Source organism: Perca fluviatilis, chromosome 5 (assembly GCF_010015445.1).
Source record: "Perca fluviatilis chromosome 5, GENO_Pfluv_1.0, whole genome shotgun sequence".
Classification (NCBI taxonomy): domain Eukaryota; kingdom Metazoa; phylum Chordata; class Actinopteri; order Perciformes; family Percidae; genus Perca; species Perca fluviatilis.
Window position 1 is genome coordinate 38,315,286 of NC_053116.1, and position 7,707 is coordinate 38,322,992.

A 7,707-nucleotide genomic window follows, 5' to 3' on the forward strand; every position below is an offset into this window, starting at 1 on the left:
GATGCTTCACACTGGGCTTTACCAGGAACCCTGCCAGAGTTGATGTTGTCCATGAGATTGCTCTCCACAGCCTGGACCTCCTCGGTGCTCCACTTCTTTCTCGCCATTGTTGATGAACCTTAGACAAAGAAGTAAGGCCAATCAATATAAAATTGCTTGCAGAGTTTAAAGATTAAAAATCTAAAATGATGGGTGTCTGGACAGTAGTAACTAGGTGGTTTCTATTGTCGTAATAATAATAATAATAATAATAATAAGTCATTTAGACTGAAAAAAACTGTCAAAGTGTGGTTGTTACAAGGGGACTAGATGGCAACTAGATGGTTGCTAGATGTTACCTCATAACCACCTAGGGCTGCACAATAGAGACACAGCACATCGCCCATACTCCCACCAGAGAGGAAAAACATCTTTCTGCTCTCCATCGACTTGTATTGGATGAAGGTGCCTCATCTTCAATTTTGTCTGCTGGCAAAACCGCAAACATTCCTAAAAGCTGCCGTGGGGTGATATTTACTACCAACAATGTATAGAACCCAGAACCTAAGTTTTCATAAGTTGTGGAACCAAAAAACTGAGCTTTTATGATGACTAAAGTGGATATAGAGGTGAGGAATCAGCAGAGAGAATGGTTAGACTGTGGGATTCTGACACTAAGCTAACAATATGCCCAATGTTACGCTTTGCAGCAAGCATTTTATTAACAAGTCAAATATCCAAATGTCAGTTTTAGACTATCTACAGTCTGTAAGGTAAGCTAACACAGGTAATGTTGGACATAACTTTAGTTTAGTGTCAGGATTCCGGCCTTCCCATTCTTCCTGCTGATTACTCATGTTTCTGTTGTCTCCTGGTGGGGCGGACTTAAATACTTCCCGCCTCTATATGGAGAGAAAAAAAAATAAAAGCTTTTCTTTTGTCACAATATACATTTTTACTTAAAAAGTAAAAATTCATGATGATGTAATATTTTGTTGGGGTCTTTTTCCTATATCTGAAAAACATGATTTGTAGGCCAGGGCATCTCTGTTTCTTCAATCTACATATTGCACTTGGCCATATTGTGATTTTGATAATATTTTTGATTAATTTTTCAGCCCCATAAGTCCCTAACAACTACTTTAGCAAAACCCAAGTAGCGCTCTACCAACCACCTGGTTGGTATTGCACTTCCTTTTTAGCCTTGATCTGGCGCAAGTAAGTACCGGTTTCATTTACTTACTACAAAATCAGCTTTATATCACATAGGACTACTTTAAATAACATGAGACATTTGTACATAGCTGACCAGATCCCTTTAGTTAAGCTCACATGCAAATTCACAATTACCTTTGTCTTTGTAAATCATTGTCCAAAACCAATTTTTACGTTAATCTTGATTGCTATACCTATGTGAGTACTGACGAAAAATAAAAAAGTGAACCTCGGTGCTAGCTACACGGAGCTGCTGCAGCTAATGCCCAGAGCTCCCACTCAGCTAAAACAGCAGTTTTGGTGGCATAAGATAAAGAGTGCCTTTGTGCCTTTTAACAGACACAAAATGCAATTAAAATGTCTGTACAACATGAACAGGGCCCCTTACATGACAACTAGATGCATTTGTGTTCAGCCCGCTTCTGTAATAATCATCACAAAGCAGTTCCCTGTGTATTTGTAGCATTTATATCCATTTTGTGTGTGATCCATCTAGCGTTGGTGAGTAGCAGTCTTGTCTGTGCTGATTGTGTGGCTTCTTAGCGTCAAGAAGGCCTCGTCCGGCGCCCCAGCTCCTTCCTGCCTGCCCTCCTGGCTTACCGTGGGTCGACAACAATCCAGTGAGCTCGCTGGTCTGGTGGAGGTCTTCCAGAAGACCATTCAAGCCTTTGTTGATAAAATTTATATTTTATTTCCCCTCAAAAATAGGTAATTGAGCACTGTAGTGGTTATGACCATATTAGTGACTATGTTACTACATGGAAACGGGCCAAATGATGCCTGTTTCTTGTACAGTAATAGCGCTATTGAAGGCTAGCTCTAGCTCCATAGTTACATTACTCCAAGCTTCTTCCTTTGTGAACGCCTCCGCCTTCACTCTTCACACACGACGCCCTCCAACCTGCACACTGTTTACCTTTTTCCTGCTACAACTTAATTCAAACGGGACTTCAGCGCTCTGTAACACTATTTTACTGTACAAGGCAAACATAATTTGGTCCGCTTCCATGTAGTTACATAGTCACTAATATGGTCATAATCACTACAGCATACATATTACAGTACTACTACTACATTTTTGAGGTGGGAAAAAAAATATTTGGCAGCGAAGGCTTAAATGGTCTTCTTGAGGACATCCACCGCACCAGCGGGCTGCTGGATTGTTGTCGGTCGCCGTAAGCCAGGAGGGCGGGCAGGAAGCAGAAGTAGGACGCCGCCGGGCCTGCTAGCCCGGCTAAGGAAACCACAACAATCAACACTGGCAAGACTCCAACTCACCAACGCACACAAAAATGGATATATATATGCTACAAATACACACAGAACTGCTGCCTGATGATTATTACCAAAGCTCGCTGAACACACTCACTCATCCCAGACGGCAGCTAGCAGCTAACAGGGTAGGTGAATTTAAACAATGGCTAAGTTGCTAAATGCATCTTGTTGTCATGTAAGGGCCCTGTTCATGTTGTACAGATGTTTTAATTGCATTTTGTGGTCTGTTAAGAGGCACAAAGGCCCTCTTTATCTTATGCCCCCAAAACTGCCGCTTTAGCTGAGTGAGAGCTCTGGGTGTTAGCTGTATTATCGCTTTGCTAGCAACGAATCGGCTAATTTTTTGCTATCGACGGTACTAACATACAGTAGGTATAGCAAGATTATTGTAAAAATTGCCAGGAGTTCTCCCTTAATACTATTGATTACAGAAAAATGCCATATCATTAAATACCAAATTTAAGTACCGGAGTTAGGCCAAATCCCATCAGTGGTAGTGACGCCAAATTTGTATATTTTCTAAAAATGGCTAAGAAAAGTATTGGTCTAGAGTTTAAGATGTTTTGGCTGTGATTAAGCTAGAGTTTTAAACAAGCACAAATTTACAATAGCTGCGACCACTTAGTGCTGTGGAACCGGTACCAGGTCCGTCGGACTTAACAGGTTAAAACCATACAATTTCCCCCACTACTGTTATTGTCAGACCAAGTTGTGCATTGGATTGTATGTGAACTTACAAATACACTTTCTGCTCTCTTGAGTTCAGGAACACTTATGTCCTCCTTTTCAGGGACGGAACTTAGTTCAAGGATCACTGTAGAGTCAGAAGAGCTCTGGTCCATTTCCTGGGGATTAAATACAAAGCAAACAATTATTGTTGTTAGTTAAAATAAATGTATGCCATTTACTTATTGATAATTGTTCTGTTAAAACTAATTTATTTTAGAATTCCTCTCCCACTACATTCCATATTAGTATTACTATGCACCACATCTAACGTACCTAGTATAACCTGCTAAACTGACTGACTCTACTCTACCTTTTGGTGACCTTTTAAAAGCTGTAATCTTTGACACTGATGATGATGATGATGGATAAAGCCTAACAAGCATTTTTTTTCCAGATTAACCTAATGATGAAAATGTGACATATTATAGTGGGATTCATGTAGGCTTATTATTATTTGAGATTATGTACAACACTGTGATTTTATAAAACAAAATCTACAATACAATGACTTACACAAAGCAAAACCTTACTTGGAAAAAATATGAAACCTACAACTCAGGCTAAATACTGGATCATCCTGCAATGGCCCACTTAAGCCAGTCATGATGCCATGTTGTTCAATAAAAACATGATGCAGAGAGAGGAAGAGATTGCTAGGTGTGTTTGCTTGAAAAGTAGGAAGTTTACATTGGCATGACAGAAAGGTAGGCTGTTTGATTTGTGTTGCAGGCTAGTTGACTTACGGCGCGGAGCTTCGCTAAGCAGCGCCATAATGAACCGATAACATGTATGAGGGCCTATGGCAAGAATGCTGTGACTGAATAAATACAGTTGCTAAGCATAATAAAACATAATGCTAATGTTACTAGCTACAGCTCTTCTTATGGTGCTGTCCGAGGTTTCTTCCTAAGAGGGAGTTTATCCTCGCCACTGTCGAACTGCTTGCTCTTGGGGGAATTTTTGGGGCTTTGTAAATTATAGAGTGTGGTCTAGATCTACTCTATCTGTAAAGTGTCTCGAGATAACTCTTGTTATGATTTGATACTATAAATAAAATTGAATTGAATTATGATGCTGCTGAACTTTTCTCATAAACTTGTAGCTGATGATCACATTATTATTGAGGGTGCAGTTATAGGCAGTCATTACAGGTAGCTGTTGGTCTGTTTACATTTTCCACTTTAAAAAATACATACACAGGGAAAACAACATTGTAAACAAATAGCTAATGTTTCTGCCTTTCCGCAATAATTTATGACTATGAAGGTAAATATGGTGCAAAACGTGAGAGAAAATGTTCCACCTATTGAAAAATATTCACATTAAAGACTTTCACAAATGTGTAGATTGATTTTTACAGATATAACGATAGTTGTAAACTTGTAATGCAACATTTACCCATCATTGTTTAATATAAATAATAATAATATATAAAAATCAGTAAACGCTTGCATTACAAATTTGCTACTGTCATTGTATCTATGGTAAAATAAATCTACACATTTGTGAATTAGTGTTATTACATTCAGATCAAGGTTGTGAGAATGTTTTCTATGAGTGAAAATCTCAATTTCCAAGTTCAGATTTTGTTATGTCCTCTGGAAGTTGGTCCAAAGATCGACACCATAGTGGTTAAAAGCTGCTTCCCCCTGTTTTGTTCTGACAGTAGGTTTCCAGTAGTAGTGCTAATGTTTTAATCTAAGGTGTCTTGGTTGAGAATGTTGTTGGAATATGTCATGCAGGTAGTTTGGTCCCATCCCCTTTAGTTACTTAAAAACTAACAGAAGTGCCTTTAGAATCCATTCTGTATTAAATTGGGAGCCAGTGTAAGGACTTTAAGACTGGCGTAATATGATCTGTTCTTTTGTTTTAGTAAGGATCCTGGCTGCACTATTCTGTACCATTTGGAGTGGTTTTAAAGTCTTTTTAGGGAGTCCAGCACATTGCAATAATCAATCCCACTAGAAATGAAAGCATGTATGATTTTTTTCAAGATCCTCCTTTGAAATATATTCTTTTAGTTTATTGATATTTTTAAGATGAAGGTATAATGATTTTATGACTGTTTTAATGTGACTGCTAAAATTTAGATCATTATCTATAAGGACACCAAGGTTGTTTTTTTACCACTTTCTTTGCTATTAAGCCCTTCCTTTCAAGCAAGGTAGAAAGTTTGCATCTTTCCTCCTTTCCCAAAACTACCACCTCAGTTTTATTTTTGTTAAGCTGGAGGAAGTTCTGTGACATCCAAGTATCTATTTCTTCAAGGCACTGTCAGAGAGTGTTAATGGGGATATAGTCATTAGTAAAGATATGACAGGAGATAAATATGTTTACAACAGAACTTAAATAGATCAAATTGAAACGCTATAGAGACATCAGGGTAATCTCATTTGGTAAACTATAAGATGGCAGCCATAGAATGTTGAGGATGTTTCATACATTGCATTGTTTGATGTGTGACAGTGCATGACAGGGTTTTCCCTGAGATTTCAGAGCGCTTAGGTGCAATGACGTCACACATTCATTTGCATATTGGTGATGTCATTAAACAGTTATTTTTGCAAAAGCTTAGCCGAGTTGTTGTTGGTTGCAGCTAGGGAAGGATCATTAGAAGCAAAACTTGGAGGAGCTTGTCACTAAAATGAGAATAGCTTGTCCACCTTAAAGGTCAGCCCACGGTTGGTGAGTGAACCTTAGCTAAAGTTGTCGCTAGCTCTGTGCCGGGCTGGCTAACCGTTTCACTTTAAACCAGCAGGTAGCAAGCAGGAGACGGGAACTTGGCTTTGGTCTTGAGGAGTTGTAGCAATTACCAACAGATATACTGTACACAGACTAAAATTCTACATTCACATCTATTATGCAAATGATTATTAACTTTATACTCACAGTCCCTCTCTTTTTCCACCACACACTATCTAATGTGTCGGTTGTACTCCAATGCGCGGTGCAACATGCATGGTGTGTGTGTGTGGTTGTAACACTGTTTGTGTCCATCATACAGCACGTGTCCAGAAGACAACAAGCAGGAGCCCCTCCTGTTCATCGGCTTCTATACAGTCTATGTTTGCAGTCCAGATGATGTCCAAATTGTTTTTATGTTTATATGCTTTGGCGCTGCCCCTAAGCTCTATAATGGCAGAGATAACCCTGCATGAGACTCAGAAAGTTGGATTTATCAACAAAACTGCAGGTGGAATACTCGTGCAAATCGAGCCTTTGCCATGCAACACATCAACTTTCTGAGTCTCATGCACCAAACCAACACTGATTTCCATGACAATATTTCCAAACAAACATTCTATAGCAGATATTTAATGTGTACCAGCAAAATGACCAAAAAGAGATCATTAAGTGCAAATTCATATTACGAGTTGTCCTAATCATCACTTTACTGACCTGAAGAATTTAAAGGGCTGTCACGGTGACCATGAATGGTTGTCAAATCTTCTTCCTGCAAGTCATATCATATATCATATTAGTCACACATTTTAGCTGCATTTCTCCAGTTTATTAACAGTAGATTAGGCAGTACGTGTCACATGCACCATCAGAGAGGTAGTATAACACTGTATGTCCATATTTTCAATAAATTAATAGCTACAAAAATTTATATTTCCATTGTGTCTGACAAAATAATGAAAACTTTGAGTCTAAAGGGGCTTTCAACATTATACATCTTTCTTAAGCCATACTAATGCTCAATGTGTAATAAATAAATATGCAGATTACAATACAAGCTTATAAACCAATTAACACTACAAAACTGTCAAATATTAGTCCAGAAAACATGATAGGATGGTTTTTTTATGGGAAAATCTTTAAGTACAACATATTTATCTCTGGAGAAAATAGTTCCCCAGCCCCCTCCTTCTGTAGTCACCACTCCCTCTCACTCAACACCCCCCACCTCCACACACACAGCACTATCTGATTCTGACTGCAAGACACATGTTGCAGTACACTTCATTTCAGCTCAGTATCAGTGCATTTAACATTACTGCAGCCATCTCTTGATTTATACTTTTGTTTAAACCCCCCAACACACACACACACACACGTATGGTAAAAGTTGCAAAATGGCAAAAGGTCACGCGACATGCACATTACAAAATGGCTGACCTGGTCCTGAGAACCACACCTGCTACTGTCCTAAACTAAGGTTTCCATTTGACACGACGACGGCACAATTTACTGTAAACTAAGATGGTGTTGGTTTATAAACTGTAATGTTAGCTGCCAGTAAACTAGCTAGCATTAACTTATTTGGCTGACAAGATATAAGTTAGCCTTCTAACATTTTATTTTCAAATGTATCTATAAGAGTTGCTTTACATGTGAAAACAGTACAAATCTATTTTAAACAGAATTGTAAACGGTTTAAATGGAAGTAAAATCAATTTTAGACTCACCATCTCTCCCTGATCCATGACTCCAGCCTGCTCTCGTCCATGCAGTGAAGATCTGACGCAGAGTTCACAGCTTACGTGAGGGGAGGGGCTGGACACC

General features: G+C 38.7%; 1 long non-coding RNA gene across 1 annotated transcript; it reads right to left on the bottom strand.

Moving 5' to 3' along the window:
• LOC120558304 lies at positions 1 to 7,707 on the bottom strand. Its single transcript, XR_005639086.1, has 4 exons — positions 7,611 to 7,707; positions 6,598 to 6,652; positions 3,207 to 3,314; positions 1 to 118 (listed from the first exon to the last, which is right to left on the bottom strand). It is a non-coding gene; the product is annotated as an uncharacterized LOC120558304 (long non-coding RNA).